Raw genomic sequence first — 21,971 nt, forward strand, 5'->3', positions numbered from 1 at the left:
GTAAAATGGGGCAAGCGGATTTATGAAATCAGCGCTTCATGTTAAAGCTTAAGTCAAGTACTATACACTTTTATGAGTTCCGCTTGTCCCCAACCACCCAAATGAGATCACGGCAAGCATATGTTTTATGCGTTTCGCGTTCGCGAAAGGCTCGATACACATCCATTTTTTGTGTTAGTAGATAGACACATGGTTTCTTCGGCAAAGTTATAGAAAATATAAAGATAAACAATTTTACTGAAGAAGTGACATTTCTATCTCTATCAAGTGCAGAGCTGGAGAGCATTTTCTTGGAAATACTTTAAAAATAAGTTTTACATATTTAGCCTTGATTGTTGGTTGCATTTTACAAGAGCATATGGTTCTAGGCGATTATTGAAAGACTCAAAACACATGTTTTTGCGAAAGATTGCAAATCTCTAGGACCTTTCCTTACAAAGTTATCGTTTATTTAAGCTTTATTTTTCCTTAACTTCACGAGCCAAAAGCGATAACTTTGTAAGGAAATGTCCTAGAGATTTGCAATCTTCTGCAAAAACGTGTATTTTGAGTCCTCCAATAATCGCCTAGTACCATACATTGCTGTAAAATGCAACCAACATAAGGTAAGTATGAAAAACTAATTTTTAAAGAGTTTCCAAGGAAAATGCTCTATAACTCTGCACTCGATAGGAATAGAAATATCATTTCTTTAGCAAAGTGGTTTACCTTTATATTTACCATAACTTTGTCGAGGAAACCATGTGTCTATCAACGAACACAAAAAAATGGACGTGTATCGAGCCTTTCGCGAACACGAAACGCATAAAACGTATGCTTGCCGTACTCTCATTTGGGTGGTTGGGGACAAGCGGAACTCGTAAAAATTTATAGTACTCGACTTAAGCTTTAAGATGAAGCGCTGATTTCATAAGTAAAGGTCCAAGAGATTTGCGATCTTCTGCAAAAACGTGTATTTTGAGAACTTCGATAATTGCCTAGAACATTGTTTTCTTGTAAAATGCAACTAACAAAAGCTAAGTACGAAAAACCAATTTTTAAAAAAGTTTTAAAGAATATGCCCTATAGTGCAGCACTCGATGAAGATAGGAGTTTAATTTCTTCAGAAAAGTTGCTTGATTTTACAATATTTACCGCTTTGCACTATATTTCCTAACACAAATAAGTTATTTTTTTATTTTCATTATAGTAATGACGAACTTTTGACAGTTTTAGATTAAGGGGGATATTTACACGAACAAAAGTGCTGAAGACCATAAATGATAAAATAAAAGCAAAAGACACTAGGAAAAAAGTTTCGCATTTCGCCCTTTTGGACCACTGTGATCCCTGATATGTGTTCGAATTATTTGACTTCGATTTATCAAGTGATAGTTTCAAGAATAGAAAAGAATAGTTCAGCTAATTTGTACTATGTTAATATTGTAATTGTATGAGTATGTACACCAGATTTGTAATAGTGTCAGAGTGTCAAAAGATAGTCCATAGTGATGTGATGCCTCGATCATGATCCTCGTATACTTCTATCCTCTCTTGTCCCTTTATCCTTTTTCTCTATGGCTTTAATGAATCATTTCGCCTAGCAGACTCTTTAATATAGACTTTTATTACAGATGATTTTTACCGCTTAGTAAAACCCAAATCACGCACCGTAAGACTTCGTTTTAGTTATTTGCTTTTGGAGATTTTTCAATTTTATCTTATTACCTTAATTGCTTTAACTTAATTGCCTGGGGCATTAGGCATATTTCTATTTTAAAAAATGTTTGTTTAGAATCCACTGAATTCAAAGAATCCAAACAAAGTCCAATGAGAGCTCAGTTTGGTCTTAGGCTACATTGTAAGTAAAGTTCGCAACCTATTTTTAAACATTTCTCATAAATATGTGTAAAATAAACCACATGTCGAAGGTTGTGTATATTTCAAGAAATGCTGGCTAGTCGCTATATGTTTAATGAATCAGCCTGGCTGAATTGTGCCATTTGTTTGCTGTTCAGCTAGGTAAACTGCGGCCACGGCTCGATGACACATACGACACGACAAGACACGGGAGGATTGCGCAGAGCCGCGCACTAGTAGTGCAATAAAAAAAAACAATTAACGCACAACCATGAACGGGCGATAAACGTTTAGTACCTGCAGCTTTATTACCTTATGAAAAGTTAAGATATATGCTAATGGACTGCGTTAGTTGTCATTTGTGAAATTGGAGCTTCCTCCACTTCTCGCTAGTTGTAAACTCAACACAAACTCTTTTCGTTACTGTACTTTACCGGCCTCTGCACCTACGTTCAATTGAAATTCCTATTCAATTCTGCAGCAATGTACCCTCATAATTATTTTTGTGACATCGAGTAAATAACAAGGACTATCTGCCGGTCGTGTCCTTAACTCTTTCGAAGGCTTTTGAAACCTGACTACGTAGGTAGAAACACCGTAGTCGACAAAGAAACGCTATGAATGGAATAGACAAAACTGAACAAAGTATTTCTAAAGTGCAACAAGTAATTTTGTTGTCGTTTGTTGTGAAAGTGAAACTGTCGGAAAGTTGCGACAGAAATTTAGCTACCATCGACTGTGAGTGTGAAGCTTCTAGGGACGAACGAACGTCGGCTCCTTCCGAAATGGTTCGATTTTAGATGACCGACTGTGATAAAATCCAACGCCTTTCGATGATGGTATCCTTTACCGTTTTGTTTACGCCCACAACCGCCATTGTCGGTCATTGATATGGAAAATTTATGTCATTTTACTATCGTTTGTACCGGGAACTGGGTGCAGATTGATCCGTTGTAACAGTTGTTGAGAGTTGGGGTGGGCGGGTGCTTTGCTCCGCTCCTGTGTCTAGTCAGTTTCAATGTTAAATACGTACGAAGCGCGACAGGACATTTCTAGGAATACACATACAAACACCCACAGCACAGCACAGCAGGCGGACGGTCGCCGATGACCTATTTAGTGGAGCCTTTTTCCGTTCCGACATAATTTCTATCGAGGAAATGAAAATAATAGCCGCAGCAGGAAATGACCGCTAGCTTGATGGCGGAATGTTGTTCGAGTTCAACTATTAACCGGATTTATGACGACCATTTTGATTCGAGAACTGGAAATCACCGGAGCAAGCGATCCAGTGAACAATATTGCACTTTGTGTGTGAGCGTTGATAATTTGTTTGCCAACATTGATTGGAAAAATTGAAACTGCTGCGTAATTAGAACATTTAAGATTTTATTCCAATACTAAAATGGTTTAACTGACCAAAATAAGTCGCAATAAAGAATAAAATAAAACTCAAACTGTTGCTTGAGAGATGAAATTGTGCATTAACATCTAATGAGTCAAAAACGGTGAACAGTAAGATATCTAAATTTCTTCCTCATTACTGGGATATGTCACCAGAAAAGCGGAGAAGTTTTTAAAGGGCATCCGATAGTGTTAGCCGTGGTTTCCATTCAGTTTAGTAGATTGCGGGAAATACCCAGCTCAGCTAGTAACAGCAAAGGGCATGACTCCGACGCGACGCGACGCTGCCTGGTAGGTGACAGTTGTAGTGGTTCAGCCACGTTTAAGTAGGTAAAGGTAGCTAGGCTAGTAGTACTAAACATACACACTTCAAATACTGGTTTCTCCATTCGTTCGGCTTCGTTCTCCCCGGCCCTGACCACCCTGCGCACTGTGCACTTGAAATATATGGCACAACCACACAATTATTAGATATACCTACGACGGACACAACATGGTAGGTCCAAAACTGACCGGTTATGATTTGCCTTATTTATTCATTTTTTTGTTTTCGTTTTCATTCGCTGCACGCCATGCTCGCCTTTATACGACCATACCATACCATTCGGCTGTAGTTTCTTTGCAACCGCGTGCATTTCATTTCTAACCTAAAGACAACGACGACGACGGCGTCGACGATGACGGTGATGACGATGAACAGCGCACACAACACAAGAACTGCATCATGGCGTGGCTTCTGCACGTTGGATCAGTCAGCTGGCACAGGCTGCCTGTCGGCATGCATGTAGTGTCTTCTTATGTAACATTTGATTTCCAACTTTGCCAAACTTACTCCCATTCCAGTTGTGTTTAGTGCGGTAATTTTGCCTCGGCTGTTGCGGTTTTACCGCGGCTGTATGAGGGTTGGCAAGCTACCGAGTGGCAGGGTTGAAGTCGTGAGTGGTGTACGGTGCGGTCTATTGAGGGAACTAAGAAATTATCCAGTAGAACTATCGAGACAAATGCCAAAGGAAAAAAGTTATTCAAGATGTTATATGAAGAAAAATGTTTAAATAACATCTTTAACATGATAAATAATAGAAAGATTCAGTCACTGTAGTCACTGAAGCATAGGAGTCATTGCAAAAAATCTTGATGGCATTATTTTCTTATATGGTCGGTGTTAAATCAGAACGGACCATGTCGCAAAATTCAAAAAAATAAGTTAATGACAGCAAACGATTGAGATTTTCCTAAACTACATTTTACTCTAATACATAAATGTTGCAAACAGCCAAAGATATGAAATGATTTCGAATGATTGATAGCTTTAAACTACATAGCAGCAGCAAAATTTGAACGCGTTTTTCTCGAAATCAAAGTTTTGTTAGTTAGTTCGATCTGTTAAGTCAGACATGTATCATATAATATCAAAGTCATCATCAATATGTCAAAGTTTGTTGCTCGGTATGGTTATTACCTATCAATCGTTCGCAATCATCTGATAACTATGGCTGTTTGCAACATTTATGATAGTCTGATTAAAGTAAAATGCAGCTTAGAAAATTGTTGATCGCTAGCTGTCATTAACTCATTTTTTTTTATATCGGTTTTAGATTGAACGCTTATTTTCTATTTATAGACAGCTCGAAGCAAAAACTGACAACCCCGAATGAGCTATCGGCTAAATCATATAAGCATTTAATCTCCCTTCATTCAAGAGTAGTTCTGACACAGACTGTTGCGTTCTGTGCGATGTGTCGTGAGTTCAATCCCGGTCGAGGCCGGAACGATTTTTGAAAATGTATGAAAGTTTTTTTCTGTGCTATTTGTGAATGTTCCTGATAAATAGTTGTACTATTTTTGGCAGTTTAGCCGAAACAAAATGTCGATGTAGCAGATAAAGGCAAAGAAGTTTTTGTTATATTTTAACAAAATTATAACAAATCCTGTCACAAATATAACAAATTTTGATATAATTTTGTTCAAAACATAACAAATATTGTTACATTTTTGCTACTGATGCTAAGAAGTTCTGATAGAATTTTTGATATTTTAACTACTAACGAGACCAAAATTATAGCAAATCATGTTACAAATACCGTCATAACAAAATATTATGATTTGATATAATTTTGCAATGTTTGTCTGATCGGGATATGGTCAAATTTCAATTGTTACAGAGTTATTGAACATTTTTAGTTTTCGGCTTTCTTTGCCTTAAATTAGCTCTGGTATAAAAACTATGCTAGCTAGGTCAATTCCGTTACTTTCATCCGAAAGCTGGGAAAATGTTGTACTAAACACTGGTCTTAAACCTTCATGAGATTTAGTAACTTTTTAGAAGCAAAAAGCTATAAAATAAGTGTTTCTCAAGGTGTTTTTATCAAATTTCTCCTAAAAATGTGTGGTAAAACTGAATGCTGTTATTCACCAATTGAAAGCTCTGGTACCGTTCTTCAATTAGTTTTTGACTTAAAACGCCCATCTCTTTTAGTTTCGTCGCGATTTCATTTTAAACGTACCGTATTAGGTGTTGATTGTTGAATTAATATCTGAAAACTGCAAGAATTCATACATCATGCATAGCACACTAGATTACCGCGTGCGATGAACACAGTCTGTTACGTATGAAAACAAGAACAATGTTTTTCATAAATTGAGAGTTTGCCTCCACTTTTACTTGCATAATCTTGCAGAACTCAAGCCGCTTAGGTTTATTCGCTGGCAGCAGCTCTTGAACCTGTAGTGTGTAAAGGATGCATTTTTTACCCGGCTCAGCACGTTCCACACCTCCATGGTGACAAGAGACTGGGCCGCAATTTGCCTTTTGCTTGTATTGAAATTATTTCCCACGATTCGCAAAATTTATGGTCAATTGCTGACGCCACTTGCTGATAAGGCTGAGGCTTCCCTCGAAGCCTCGTTCAAAACAACGTTCCTTCTCGGAAGCGACAGTGCGTTGTCATAGACGTCTCTGAATTAAAATAATTGTGCAACAGCAACGAATAGTACTGGATTTGTGTTCACTTACTTGCATTAGGGAGCCGGCGATCAGAAAATCTACAACCATACTCCTGCTGGGCTGACGTTGCTACATAATTAGCGAAGCCATAACAAAGGTGAATGTCCGCGAGTGCTTCCGGAGAATACATATTAATACTGCAATCGTGTTCAGAAACGTCCCAGAGAGACCCGAGAAGTCTGTGAAATTGCATGAAACTACAAGAGATAGACGTTTTACGTCAAAAAACGTATCGTATAACGGTACCAGAACTTTAAACTGATGAATAACGGCAATCCGTTATATCACACATTTTTAGGAGAAATTCATTAAAAATGCCTTGAGAAACACCTATTTCAAAGCTCTTTGCTTCTAAAAAGTTACTAAATCTCATGACGTAGAACGTTTAAAAGCGATTTTTAGTACAAAATTTTCTCAGCTTTCGAATGAAAGTAACCGAATTGAGCTAACTAGCACAGTTTTTGTACCAGACTCCAGACCTAATTTAAGGTAAACAGAACCGAAAACTGAAAATGTTCAATAACTCTGTAACGATTGAGATTTGACCATATGCGTAGAAGCATTTTTTCGTTAAATATGATCCTCTATCAACCCCTGAAATTTCTGCACTTAGCTACCTAGCACCCTGTATAGTAATTAAAAAAGTAGTAAAATGTAGTAAAAGGTGGTAAAGTAGTAAAAAAGTAGTAGAAGAGTAGTAAGATAGAAATATGAAGCAGTAAAAGGTAATTAAAAAATGGATAAAATGAAAAAAGCAGTAACAACATATCAAAAATATAGTAGACTAGTAGTACAAAACTAGTAAAAGTGGTGTAAAAGTAATAAATAGTTAGTAAAAAATTGGCCGAAGAAAAAAGTTATTAAAAAGAAGTAAAAAAGGTAGTAAAAAAGTTTTTAGAAAGAAGTAAAAGAAGTAGTAAAAAAATTATTAAAAAAGTAAAAAAAAGGAGTAAAAAAGTTATTAGAAAGAAGTACAAAAAGTTGTAAAAAAGACGCGGAGAAGTAGTAAAAAATTAGTAAAAGAGTAGAGAATAAGTAACAAAAAGCAGTAGAAAAGTAGTGAAAAAGTATTAAAGTAGTAAAAAAATTAAAAATAATATAAAATAATTAAATAGCAATAAAACGATGCTTGCTCTCACGTGAGTGAGTATGAGAAGTATAACATCAAAGGCTTACGCCAATGACGCAAGCGTACGACAAACAGCCTCTGTTGCTGTGTGCAGGCATTCTGCTACCTACACACACGTGAACGCACAGCCTCGTAGTGTGTTTCTACATAGACTGCTCACGCGGGAAATAACTCATGAGCAGCCAACTACCAGTGGGGCTAGCGGCACACTGGGATACCTAATTTGCATTACTTTGTCTTTTCGTCTTCACCTAATGCCCTCGATTTTACTCGCGGATGGGAGTGCTTGCTGAGAGTTTGCTGTAATTGAAAACTACAGCAAAGTACTGAACAAACACATTAAAGTAGTAGTAAAGTACAGTGAAGTAGTGAAAAAATAGTATAAAAGAGTATAATAAAGTAAAGAAGTGAAAAAGGATGGTAATGCAGTAAAACTTGTGGCGCTAGTGCTACGATCTTATCGACTCTAACGCCTCCACTAAACGATATTCGAACATAGCTAGTCAATGATTGGCTTGTTAGACCGGCGTCATATCTCGAGGCCCACTGGCAGTAAGTAACAGTGGGCAGCACAGCAATAGTACAGCAATAGTAATAGTAACAAACAGTGATCAAAAAGCAATAAAAAAGTTGTGAACAACTAGTAAATAATTTATGAAAAAGTAGTAAAATACTAGGGAAAGAGTAGAGAAATGTAGTTAAAAATCAATGGTAAGACTAGCAAAAAAGTAGCAAAAAAGTTATGAAAGAGCAGTGAAAAAGTAGAGAAAAAGTTATAAAAACAGTGCTGAAATGGTAAAATAGTGGAAAACGACGAAAGCAGTGAAAAAGAAGCAAAATGGGAGTAAAATGGCAGCAAAAAGGAGGTAAAAAATTAGTAGAAAAGCGGTGAAAAAGAGCGGAGCGAAGAAGCGGAAAAGGCTGCGAAAAGGTATTTTCGCTACCTTGCGAAAAAAAGCAAAATTTTCACTGGCAGGAAGGCAGAAAATACGGGTAAAAAAGCTCTAAACGAGCAGTGAAAATTTCTTCATTTTAGTGAAGATAATGAAAAACGAAAAAGCAAAGACAAAGTACAGTCGTATTTCGCTGGTTGGACCACCACCTCGGCCCAACTAGTGAAAGTTATTCGTTAGTTGGGCCAACTGACAGAAGGGCAAGCTTTCATGAGGGGTGCATGCATCGTTTTTTGTTGATGTTACAATTTTGTATAACGTTGAATCGCTGTTGAGCTAATATCGGATTTTTTGTTTGTTTGCAGCGTAAAATGAGATGTTTGTTTTAAGAACAGGAGTGAAATTGAAAACAGGAGTGAAAGGAGGAGTAGAGGAGAGGAGAGGAGAGTAGAGTAGAGTAGAGTAGAGTAGAGTAGAGTAGAGTAGAGTAGAGTAGAGTAGAGTAGAGTAGAGTAGAGTAGAGTAGAGTAGAGTAGAGTAGAGTAGAGTAGAGTAGAGTAGAGTAGAGTAGAGTAGAGTAGAGTAGAGTAGAGTAGAGTAGAGTAGAGTAGAGTAGAGTAGAGTAGAGTAGAGTAGAGTAGAGTAGAGTAGTGTAGTGTAGTGTAGTGTAGAGTAGAGTAGAGTAGAGTAGAGTAGAGTAGAGTAGAGTAGAGTAGAGTAGAGTAGAGTAGAGTAGAGTAGAGTAGAGTAGAGTAGAGTAGAGTAGAGTAGAGTAGAGTAGAGTAGAGTAGAGTAGAGTAGAGTAGAGTAGAGTAGAGTAGAGTAGAGTAGAGTAGAGTAGAGTAGAGTAGAGTAGAGTAGAGTAGAGTAGAGTAGAGTAGAGTAGAGTAGAGTAGAGTAGAGTAGAGTAGAGTAGAGTAGAGTAGAGTAGAGTAGAGTAGAGTAGAGTAGAGTAGAGTAGAGTAGAGTAGAGTAGAGTAGAGTAGAGTAGAGTAGAGTAGAGTAGAGTAGAGTAGAGTAGAGTAGAGTAGAGTAGAGTAGAGTAGAGTAGAGTAGAGTAGAGTAGAGTAGAGTAGAGTAGAGTAGAGTAGAGTAGAGTAGAGTAGAGTAGAGTAGAGTAGAGTAGAGTAGAGTAGAGTAGAGTAGAGTAGAGTAGAGTAGAGTAGAGTAGAGTAGAGTAGAGTAGAGTAGAGTAGAGTAGAGTAGAGTAGAGTAGAGTAGAGTAGAGTAGAGTAGAGTAGAGTAGAGTAGAGTAGAGTAGAGTAGAGTAGAGTAGAGTAGAGTAGAGTAGAGTAGAGTAGAGTAGAGTAGAGTAGAGTAGAGTAGAGTAGAGTAGAGTAGAGTAGAGTAGAGTAGAGTAGAGTAGAGTAGAGTAGAGTAGAGTAGAGTAGAGTAGAGTAGAGTAGAGTAGAGTAGAGTAGAGTAGAGTAGAGTAGAGTAGAGTAGAGTAGAGTAGAGTAGAGTAGAGTAGAGTAGAGTAGAGTAGAGTAGAGTAGAGTAGAGTAGAGTAGAGTAGAGTAGAGTAGAGTAGAGTAGAGTAGAGTAGAGTAGAGTAGAGTGTAAACACTCTCAAATGATTCTACCCGTAAATAGGTCGGATTTCGCTAAAGCTAGGTTGAAACTACTCAAAATGCCTTTAAAGTGTACAAACTAAAATTTTGGGTAAAAAGTTCAACCAATTTTGGCTACTTGCTACCGATAATTGAATTATTCTCTGTGATAAATAACGGACTTTCAAGTTCCTACTACCAATTTTTTGGTTGAAAAACTACTCAAAATCTGAGTTTGTATACTTTAAGGGCATTTTAAGTAGTTTCAACCTAGCTTTAGCTAAATCCGACCTGTTTACGAGTAGAATCACTTAAGAGTGCAGCGTAGAATATAGAGTGTAGAGTGTATATTGGAGGTTGTGGATTGTAAAATGTAGAGGGTAGAGTTTAGATTGTAGAAAGTATATTGATGTCTACTGTAGAGTGGAGAGTAAACTACAGTGTAAAGCAAAACAGAGAGGAGTAGAGTAGTATAAAGTTGTTATAAAATAGTCAAAAAGGTAAAAAGTTATAAAAGGCAATGAGTCGAAAAGTTAAAATCCATAAATATTATCTAAAATCATTGAAAAGTCATCAAAAATTTATCCAAAAATCAATGGAAAGTTTCCAAGAAGTCAATAAATCAGTCAAATGTCAGTCATTAAAAAATGGTTCAAAAATTTTCAAAAAGTTCTACACTGATCGTCAGAGTTGTCAAAAAGTCGTTGAAAACCCTTTAAAAAGTCGTCAAAAAGTTTCCAAAAAATCATTTAAAATTAGTCAAAATGGCGTCAAAAAATCATTTAAAAGTCATCAATAGGTCGTCAGAATGACGTTAAAAATCGTCAAAAAGTCATCATTACATCGCCATAAAATCAAAAAGTAAAAAAAAATGTCAGAAAATCAAAAATCCGAAAAGTCCAAAAATCTAGAAAGTTATAAAGTTAAATAATGAAATATTCACAAAAAGGCAAAAGAGCAAAAAGTGCAAAAGTCAAAAAATTAAAAAAAAATACGAGAAATCTAAAATCAAAAAACCAAAAGTCACAAAGTCCTAAAAACCATTTGAAAACTTAGAAGTCGGAAAGCCAGAAATTCGCAGTCATAAAGTCAAAAAAAAAACTAAAAAGCTGAAAAGTCGGAAAGTTGCATGGTCGTAAAGAAAGTTCGTTAAGTCAAAATGACATTAAAATGTCATTAATGCCAATCAATGCCGTTAAAAAAATGTATTCGAAATGTCAAAATATTGTTAAAAAGTCAAAATCTAAAAAAGTCATGAAAATGCCGTTGGAAAGTCGTCGAAATGTGATCAAAAGGTCGTCAAAAAGTAGATAAAATAGCTCAAAAAGTCGTCAAAAGTTGTCTAAATGTTTTAAAAAGTCACCAAACAAGTCGTGTTAAAAGATCAAAAAATGGCCTGCGATTTACTTTCAATTAGATGCAAGCCAACACACACCTTAACCAGAGCTTAACCAGAATTTATTAAAAGTCATGAAAAAGGCGTCAAACAATCAAATATTCTAGACTATATTCAAAGTACAAAGTTTACAATTATTCTACAACAATACTCGAGAATATTAGTGAACAAAAAATAAAACATTCCAAATACAAAATTTAGAATAATTCGACTTAATTTTGATTCATTTGTCAGTACCACCTCAGCCAAGTAAAATTTGAAAAAAATTATGTATAGGAAATTGGTAGAACTAGTTATTATCTACGATAGTGATCGAGCCATCCCCGTTTCTGGATGTAAATGTTAAGAGAGCCACCTGCACTACACAAATCCTACGAGAGTCACTGAGAGCAACAGTTTATCTTTATCGTTCGCAATTATTGCAAAACTAATCTTGAAGTAAGAAAAGGCTGTATAAAACGTGAATCATGCAAACATCCTCCTGTCGCTGAAAGTAAATAGGCTAGTCGGCAGCCGGTTGATGATTGTTTTGAGCGTCGTTCTACAGCAGCTTTACAATTCAGAGCTATACCCGTATGTATAGTCATTGCTATTGAAAGCCTAGGGTAGTAATACGTAATATGGAAATTATTAGAATACCACGGCTGTCTAACTTCAGAATTCCTATACCGAAAGAAGAGCGTTTCCAGGCAATCACAAAACACAACATAATAAACTCAATCTCCACAACGAAAGAGTACCCCCGCACGAGTACAGCCCTGAACCCTTGGTGTTTGCTTCTATAATGAATTATTACACAATTTACAATCCGGTTTCGTTTTGCTGCAACCGTTGTCGATGTAGCAGATTGAACGGAATTTTGATCATTTCCTGGCCCCTGGTGGAGAATCCCCGTTTCGGCATCATTAAAATTATTATCGTCATCGTCATCGTCATCGATCAAATCATCACCACCAACCGAATCGTCACCTCAAACTTGAGGCGAAAAACCTTGACCAATAGGCAGTATCATTTCAGGGTTCGCCGAAATGAGCTACAACAGAGCAGCTATGCTATTAACCTAATGCTGCTTGGCTCTGCGCACCGAACTTCACACGATAATCGCATAATTACGTTAATTGCCCTGCTGAAACACACACCGGTATCTTACTATGCGGGTATTTAAAATTTGCTCACTTGTTTTCGTTTTCCCCCGCCCGGGTTTTCCGCGGCTGCTAGAGGGTATGCGTGGCAGCCGCGTACGCACTTGAACTCATTTCGCCCAGTAACACAGTTTTGCTGTTTTTGTTTACACCGAAAAATTAATGCACAATCGTTTTGCCACCACCGTAATTATTATGAGTGATCGTATCTTTCCGATGTTAGCCGGAACGGGAAATGCGGTGGCAACAATCAACGACGCCAGTCGAACGAATCGAAAGTCAGCGGTTTAGCAGCAGCAGCATGCAGCAGATGGGGTGGTGGTACGTACAACAGCAACGCACGCGGTTTTTATTTTCCTGGTGGCGATGATGTCGTAACCCAAAAGGGGTGGCTACCGAGAGCAACGAAACCGAAACCGAACTCAAAAGAACTAAACCGACAGTCACCAGCAGAGCGGTGACTTTTGCTTCGCGGCGGTGTGGCGACGGCGTTCGCGACGGTCCACGTCGAACGGCATTCAGCAGCGAACTGGCAGCTGGCAGCGGCTGAGAGCGTGCATGAATGGAACAACGACGTCGTGCGACTCCATTCGGAATGAAACAAAAATATGAGCTCTGTCTGGAGAGAAACAGGCCGCGCCACAACTTCGCCACGGGGGAGGTCGCGCGCGAGTACCTCCGTGTGCACTACATAGTTCGAGTGAACCGAATCGCCTCTGGTCTAGTATGGTGATGGTCTGGTCTGGTGGTGGTGAGCCTGCCTGAGAACGGGAGAGAGAAGGTTCCGCGCGCGCGGTCACCGTCGTCGATCCTCGCACCGTGATGATGACAGTTTAGTAGGTACTACATACATACCTACTTGATATGCGTTACCCAGTGCCGGTGAAGCAAAACCTAAGAGCTGGAATTTCTACAGGCCCGAGTGAGTCGGCAACTTGAGGTTGTTTGTTCCGATATGACTAATGCGGTCGAAGGTTTGTCATCGGCGATTGTAAAATTGGGACCATGAGGGGTGTTGCTGATGTGCGTAAATAGGTCCATTTACAAAATTGAGTTTCGTTGGTTCGTAAGATAGTTTCAGCACTTTCGAACAGTTCAGAAATCTATGTTGTAAGAAGCCAAGTTTTTAATTTTTTCTTTTACCTATTTCTGTGTACCCGTTTTGTGTTGTCATTTGGAGACAACAGATGCTCTCGATGCATTCGTTACTTTTGAATTCACAAAGGATGGTAAATTGACACCTGCCGAATGAGCTAGAACTGGCTAAAAATAATATAAAAATAAACAGTAGTCAAAGTGGTATACATGTATTAAAGTAGTTTGTTATATTTTGGTGCAGGTTTTAGGAAAAAAATAGATTTTCCCTGTTTCATTCCTCAAATGACAATTTTAATACTATTTTTACCCAGCAATTATTAAAAGCACTAGCGAGAGAAATAGAGGTGGTATTCTTTTGTAGAATGGCTTGGGCTTATCAGCTGGATCTTTTTCGGTTAATGCGAAATGGAATGGTTTATTTCTGGAATAACAAACACTGAGTGGACTGAATAAAAAAAATTCAAGATAAAAAAAAACAATCAAACACAATTCCTGTTTACGACAGAAACGTCGTTGAAAGGGTTTCGGCGGCAAACCAAAATTTAAGAGGTCGTAAACCTCGTTGAACCGCGTGAATATAAAGTGAATTGAGAATCATAATGTCTTGTCCTTGTCCTTGTCTTTGATAGATGACGGAGCCACCTAGTGCACTATTTTGGTGTGGAACGCTCACTTTCAGTTCGATAAAAAATTTAGTTTCTAGTAAGGCCATTACAAATATTTTAAAAAGTTTTTGTCCCTCCGGTGGTGGGCCACTGGAGGTGGGGGGGGGGGGGGGAACAAAGAGAATTTTTTAATCGAGCAAAAAAATATGGATTTCAGGCATTTTTATTTTAAGTTTAAACGTGAAAACCAAATCTATTCTTGCTTTTAATATATAAGTTCTCAATTTCCATGCAAAAATCTACGAAAAAAGACAAAAACGAAAAAAAATATTTTTGGCCGATTTTCGGAAATTCCGCTGTTTGAATTTCCATTTCTATTTCATGCTAGAAGCGTTAACTCAACTCGTACACCCATTTTTCAAGTTTTTTAAGGCTGTACAGCCACCTGACAATTGATTTTTAAACAAAAATTTAACTCATATCCTACAAATTATTTTTTTGCCCCCCGATTTTTCAAGCCAATTTCCAAGGGAGGGGTGACAAAAACTTTTAAAAGGATTTGCAATGGCCTAAATAATAGATTAAGCCAAGACAGTAGAAATTGCGAAGTTTCTGCTTGATTTTGAAAATTAAACCAAACTGTTCTCCTTGGAGATTATGTAAATATTGTGTTTGTGTTTCAAAATACAACTTGTCACAATGACTCATGACAGATTACCGATCAATAGTCTACCACACTGAACGACAGCCTACCTGCACTGGGACCTGCCCGATACCTCAGTTGGTCCCGCTACACCAAGCTCGAGTACAAACACCGAATCTCTCCTAACTCGCCCGGTATCCCTCAACATTTATTACCAGAACAGCAGAGGATTACAAACAAACATTGGCGACTTTTTTGTTGTGGTACTGGACAACGAGTGTAACATCATTATCTTCTGCTGGATTTGGTGTTTACAAGTGATACCAATCTGCTCGTCGAAAGGTCCGTCGTACCATTAACTCATCCGGACTTGCACCACCCTCCCCTGCTCGTTTCGCTCCCAGCAACTGTATGCCAAGACGCCGTTCAAGAGTGTGTTGTTCCTGTAAGACGCGAGTTAAATTATCGCAAAATTAATTTCGACGCCTTTTCTGCATATCTTTGCAATATTGATTGGTCCGAATTATTTGAAACTGACTCTGTTGATACCATGGCCGTGCGCTTTTGTGATACCGTTTGCTTATGGCTAAATGATAATTTGCCGTTTGTGAGACCCGCTTCCTCTCCTGCTTGGAGCACACAGTTATTACGTCGTTTGAAGCGTATGCGTAATAAATGCCAGCGTAAGCATCGTCGGTGGCGTACTATTCAAACAAAACACGACTTTAAACGGGCCAGTGAAGATTATAGGCGGCTAAATGCAAACCTTTACAAATCGTACGTCTTAGGTGTTCAAACTGACCTACGTAGAAACCCGAGAAAATTTTGGACGTTTGTAAACTCGAAACGAAAATGTTCCTCGGTCCCTTCTGAAGTTTACTTCGACGACACCGAATCATTCACTGCATCTGATTCATGTGAACTATTTGCTACGTTTTTCTCGTCTGTTTTTGCTTGCGATCCTGGACCTTCAAGTGCTGCTGATTATGCTACGTTGCAGGTCCCAGCCGATTACATCGATTTCGATATCTTTGAGATTTCTCCGGATATGATAACTGCTGCCGCCAAGAAATTGAAAACATCGCACTGTGCTGGTCCTGATGGAATTCCTGCCGTTGTCTTTTGCCGTTGCGCCGAAATCTTAGCTGTACCGCTTTGTTGTATTTTCAACAAATCTTTTGCGCAAGGGAAATTTCCTGAGATTTGGAAGCATTCTTATATGTTTCCGGTCTTTAAGAATGGGGATCGCCGAAGTGTCAGAAACTACCGTGGTATTACAAATTTGCCTGCTGCCTCGAAATTGTTCGAAATAATTGTGAGTGCCGCATTGATTCAACGTACCAGACACTACATTTCCTCGGACCAACACGGCTTCATTGCTGGCCGCTCCGTGACTACAAATCTTCTAGATTTCACTTCTAATTGTATTATCGATATGCAACGTAAGGCACAAGTGGATGTGATCTATACTGATTTAAAAGCGGCCTTCGACCGCATCAATCATCGAATACTGCTCGACAAAGTCTTACGTCTGGGTGCGTTGCAACAGTTTGTCACCTGGCTACGCTCATATTTGTGCAATAGAGTCCTGCAAGTGAAACTTGAGTCTAAGTTATCGTCGCCGTTTACAAATAAATCTGGTGTACCTCAAGGCAGTAACTTGGGTCCACTTCTGTTTATTATATTCTTCAACGACGCTGCCTCTGCTCTAGGAACTGGGTGCAGACTGGTATATGCTGATGATCTTAAAATTTACTTGACGATTCGTTGCATCGAGGATTGTCGTCGTCTTCAGACACTTTTGGACACATTTGTGAACTGGTGTAAATCAAACTACTTGACTATCAGCACTGCTAAATGTGAGGTAATGACATTCCATCGTATTAAATCGCCGATCGTATTCGATTATAGAATTGATGATCAGATATTAAAAAGGGTCGATTGCGTTAACGATCTTGGTGTCACATTAGACCCGAAAATGGCGTTTGATCGGCATCGTGCGATGATAATTTCAAAAGCAACCCGTCAGCTGGGATTTATCGCCAAAATTGGATGAGATTTCAATGATCCGCATTGTTTTAAAGCACTCTATTGCGCGTTAGTCCGTCCGATTCTTGAAAACGCTTGTCTAATTTGGACACCGCACCAGCTCTATTGGAACCTTCGTATTGAACGAGTGCAGAGAAGGTTTATACGATTGGCCCTACGGAATCTGCCTTGGCGTGATCCAGATAACTTACCTCCATATCCTGACCGCTGTCGTTTGCTTGGTCTCGATACACTTGAGTGTCGGCGTAAGGTACAACAGGTGTTGTTTGTGACCAAACTGCTGAATGGCGAGATTGATTGCCCAAAGTTGCTGTCGCTTCTAAATTTCCGTGCCTCTCAAAGGACCCTAAGACCGACGTCACTACTGACTAACCGATTTCATCGCACTGAATTTGGCCGCAATGAACCAGTGGCATCGTGTATAAAAACTTTCAACCAAGTAGAGGAATATTTTGAATTCGGTGAACCGTTGAATAAGTTCAAGCGTTTGGTGAAAATACAATTGTCATAGATTATTATTAGTGTAGTTCATTTAGACTTTAAGTCAGATGGGTTGTAAAACAATAAAACAAATAAAAAACAAATCTTAACTAAACCTAGCTGAATGATGAGATTAACTCTGTTCAGTCATAGCTACACTATACACAGGAAGGACCACAATCTGGAAGTGACCGGTGGAACATGGTCTGGTGGCGTTCTCATTGCTGAGGTGTAGTGTACATTCCTCCCGATATGCCGCGAAGCTCAATAGTTCTATTTCTTCTGTTGCTGAATCACTCAATGTGCACGACGTGCATTTGCTTTTCGGAGATTTTAATCTTTTGGACCTGCGCTGATGTGCGACTGTTGTAGGTTTTACCGAGTTAGAACTTACGGATTCAACTTCTGCCAGTAACACTCTAATTGATAATATGGCGTTGCGTTGAATACTTGATCTGTGCTTTGCAGACGAAGAAGCTGTACCGATGTAAAACCTTGTCGAACCTTCTGAATCGCTTATTCCGATTGACTCTTTGCATCCCCCGTTCTTAGTGCAAGAACGATGTTCGTCTCCAATACGGTTTAGTAAACCGTTTGTTGACCGACTTCACACGTGCTGACTTTGAAAAACTGAAAGTGGTTCTTTCATCCGTTAATTGGGTGCCAGTGTACCATGCATCCAATTCGTCGCCAGCAAGTGTCACCTCTATAGTGCATAGTCCAATTCGCCGCTAAAAATAAATTACTGCCAGAGCCTCAAGGCAATACTGCAATCACCGGTGGAACATGTTTTTGGTTGACGACAGTTCGAGCTTCAGCTAAGGAATTTGCAATCTGTTTCCCAACAAACAGCTGAAGCTGAAACAAACTGCTACTGAATTGGTTACAGCTGATTTAACTCTGAATACAGGTGAAAGACGCTGAATAAATTTAAGCAAAGGACTCTGTATTCTATAAGTGTTTAAGAAGCCAATAAATACGCTGTAAATCAGTTGCTTCACATAATAGTGTCACAAGCAGATTCGACGCATCTTCAACCTCTCCACAACCCGTCAATATTCTCAATAATTGTGCTATACTAGCAGAATAAACGATTTGTCATCTTAATAAAAAACAAGAAACATTTATGCGCTGATTAAACATTTTAGCAGCCATTATTATTCAGCCATAGTTGAATATACATTGAATAAAATTTATGTAAACAATTTTACAATACTTATTCAGCCGAAATTGGCGAACTTATAAAAATGGCTGCTAAAATGTTTAATCAGCGCATGAATGTTTCTTGGGTTGCTAAAAATTTTGGTAATAACGTATATGCATTAAAAAATGGACTTTTTTCGGACGGTGATAAAAAAAATTATGACAGCTAGTTTTGTAGCAGCTAATTGAGTTGGATAAATTTCCCATGGAAGGTAATTATATTTGCTTACTTGCAAAAAAAATTCTACGCCGTTGCGAGCGGCTTTCCGGCAATTAACCGGAACTTTTGCTATGGCGGACGAAAACATGCGTGTAGGCATGTTTTTGAGTTCTTTCTTCGTTTTATTTATCAATTCCTCCTTAGTTTTCGCGACAAATTTGTTGGAGTAGATCTTACGCCTCAGGTTTGCCCAGAAATTCTTGATGAGGTGCAGCTGGGGAACGTTGGGCGGGTTCGCCGACTTCGATATTCTGCCGCTCCATCTTTCCCAACGATCGCTTCGAGTAGTGGGCCGACGTAAGTTCCGGATAGAAGACCACGTCTTCGCCGTTATTGTATTTCTTGATGAACGACGCAACTACCGGCAGGCACTTCGTACTATAAATTTCCCCGTTCACGGCCGCGTTCCGGAGCGAAAGAAGAACGACTTTGACATCCCCTTCTTGCTGATTGTCAGCCACAACAGCACCAGCTTCTTGGAGAACTTGGTGTGTGAAATGAACTTCACCTCGTGGGGGAAGTAAAATACGAAGTGCCCTGCTAGTCATTGCCATCCAGGGTGAGATAGGTCTTGTCGTCCATCACCACCGCCACGTCGCGATTCGCCGGGAAAATAGTCTTGACCATCTTCTTCAGCCGCTGCCGTTGCGTCGATGCCTGCATTTCCGAGACAAGCGGACGTGACTGATCTTTGACTGTGCGTACAATTGGGCTCAATAGAAGCAGGCAAATTTCTCAATCGCTCTGACGTTCCACAAGGTAGTAATTTAGGGCCATTACTGTTGATCATATTTACGAAAGACGTGTGCCAATGTTAACCGGAAGGTTGCAAGCTTCTGTATTGACTAGTGTTGCGAAGACGAACACGCCGATATAAGCATCCTTTTCGGACTCTCGTTCTCATTTATTCATGCATTGTCACGAGTTTTTGTGTGTATTTAGTAAACAGCTACGGTCGTCGCTCTCGTTTGTCATTACAGCCCGAGCGACTGATACCGACCACTCGTGAGGGTTCGCTCTCCCGCCCGTGAGTAGAATCGAGGGCGAAGATGAAGAAGAAACCAAAAAGTAATGAAAAATCACGGGCAGCTGATTTCTCACGAGTATGCTATATAGAAAGACAATATGAGGCTGTGAATTCGTGAGTGTGTAGGTAGCAGAATGTCTGCACACAGCAATACAGGCTGTTTGGCTGTGCGCTTGCGTTAGGGCCCAAGTAACAATATGAATTTTATGGCACTCTTATTGCGATTTTCAAGACCAATTTCGGTCGTAAAAACCATCATAAGAGTGTGCAAAGCAAAGTCTAGGTGCTACATTCCGTTATCGAAACTTGACCTTCTGTTTTTATACAACAGACTTTGCAGCCAGCTGTTAGAGTACAGGACAACTGCAGTGCCAGTTGCTACGATCCTATTGACTCTAACAGCATCTCCCAACCGAGATTCGATGACTGGCTTATTAGGCCAGCGTCATACCTCGAGATCAACTGGGGCCAATAAGAATGTGATAAAACCCAAATTGCTAGTCGGGGGAAGGGGGGATCAAACCCAAGAATTAACCTTACTAGTACGGGAAATTGGTTCAGGAAAATTAAGCTATCAAATGCTGCACTGCTAGGAAACTGTTCGCTGGTGCTAGAGAAACTATGAATAACAATCAAAGTTTTATCGCGGTCTTATGACGGTTTTTATGTACTATTCTGGTCATGAAAGTCATCGTAGGGGCCAATGAAACAAGGAATTTTCATCCAGTAGGGTTCGTTAACAGAAAATATTCAGCACCGTATGCAATTGGTAGAGGCACAAAACACAAAAATTGAGGAAAAGAATTTTACCGACATATGCATACTTGAATGAAATAGTAGTAGTAGTTGTAGTAGGGGAAAGCCACCATCATTTCAAGGACTTGCCAATGTATGTGGGTAGAATTACAGTAGATCCAAATTTGATTATCAAATGAATTTCACACTAATGCTGTTACAGAAGGGCCAAAAGGGATTGGGCGGACCCACAAGCAGAGGCACTTGTGCGCATTCCGGGGTTATAAGAGTCGCCTTCCAGCATTAGGATCCTTCCATGTAATAATCAATTTCGCTATACCAACTTTAACCCACGTGATGATTTGTTTGTTTTGAATTGAGAAGTGCCATATTTGCTTCAGACCTTAAGGATTCAGGTTGGCAATCCACTCCGTCATCCAGCCTTCCACATTTATGATATCAATAATAATACTGTTAATATATGATATGATATTAAGATGAAATGTGGTATAAATGATAAAAATAGAACAATCTCACCAGCAGTCCTTCGTATGGAATAGAGTAGCGTCCTTTGGGTTCCATAAATGCTTCTTATTTAATTTTAATTTTTAAAAGTTAATTTAATTTTTCATTCTGGTATCCATGTGCAGTATTAAAACTCGTTTTGGCCAGTTTTTACTATATAGCAGGAGATGCTTCATAAGCTAAAACGAAAAAAATAATTAAAATAACTTATTAGGCTTACCTATTAGCTAGGCCGTGTGGCTCCGCCGTCTGCCCAAAACCGCGGTTTTGAGACCAGGCAGCCGGGAACCACCCAGCAACGCACCTCCTAGCTTGGCTACTCAATAGAGCATTACCAGGTATGGCCACGTGGAGGCGCTAGGTAGGGGCTTGGGATGGCTATGCATATGCATACTTGAATGAAATTGTCATAAACTCGTTAGTCGCTTTCATATACAAGTAGGCTACGTGGAGCAAATAAAAAGCAATATATGTAGTAAAATTTATATAAGCTTGTTGATGCTTCAAGCTCAAACATGTTCTAGCGGTACCACTTGACAACTCTTAATAAGTTACAATCGGTCGACAATAGCAATAGTTAAGCAATTTAACAGTACAACAAAGATGGAATTTGGCAACAATCAGTACGAGAGTAAGCTGGGTAGAACTTAGAATAGGTATATTCAGAAAAGTACAGTATTAGCATTGACGTTATTCCAGAAAACAATATATTTTCTCATCAAACTTATGTTTGAAAAGTTGAGCATAAACAGCAGCCGTCGTTTCAATTATCGTGTCCAATTCCTTCCTCCTGCTTCTCGAGAAGGCGATTCTTAGCGTTTAGTTCATGGCTGGACGAGCGATAATTGTTCTGTAAATTGTACCTGGAAGAAGTAAGCGACATTCTTTGTGAACCAACTTTCCTGTTGTCCAGTCAACAATTCTAGGGTCAGTCACCCGTCACGCGGTGACGACATCTTGACTAGTCAAAATCAAAATACGCAAAATCGGCCAGCACACGTTTCATGGTACATTCTGACTTTTCGATCA

At 39.1% G+C, this 21,971-nt stretch overlaps 1 protein-coding gene across 2 annotated transcripts in view; it reads right to left on the reverse strand.

The window, feature by feature from the left end:
• The window catches only part of LOC128744287 (phospholipid-transporting ATPase ID), a 133,219-nt gene that overhangs the window by 86,225 nt on the left and 25,023 nt on the right, over positions 1-21,971 (reverse strand). Inside the window, exon 1 of one of the 2 annotated variants that reach the window (XM_053841152.1) lies at positions 12,392-12,893. The exons of the other annotated variant lie outside the window; for it this stretch is intronic. The gene's annotated coding sequence lies outside the window, so the exon portion shown is untranslated. Of the gene's footprint in view, positions 1-12,391; positions 12,894-21,971 lie in introns of those variants that run through there. 2 annotated transcript variants of the gene reach the window in all.

Source organism: Sabethes cyaneus, chromosome 3 (genome assembly GCF_943734655.1).
Source record: "Sabethes cyaneus chromosome 3, idSabCyanKW18_F2, whole genome shotgun sequence".
Lineage (NCBI taxonomy): Eukaryota > Metazoa > Arthropoda > Insecta > Diptera > Culicidae > Sabethes > Sabethes cyaneus.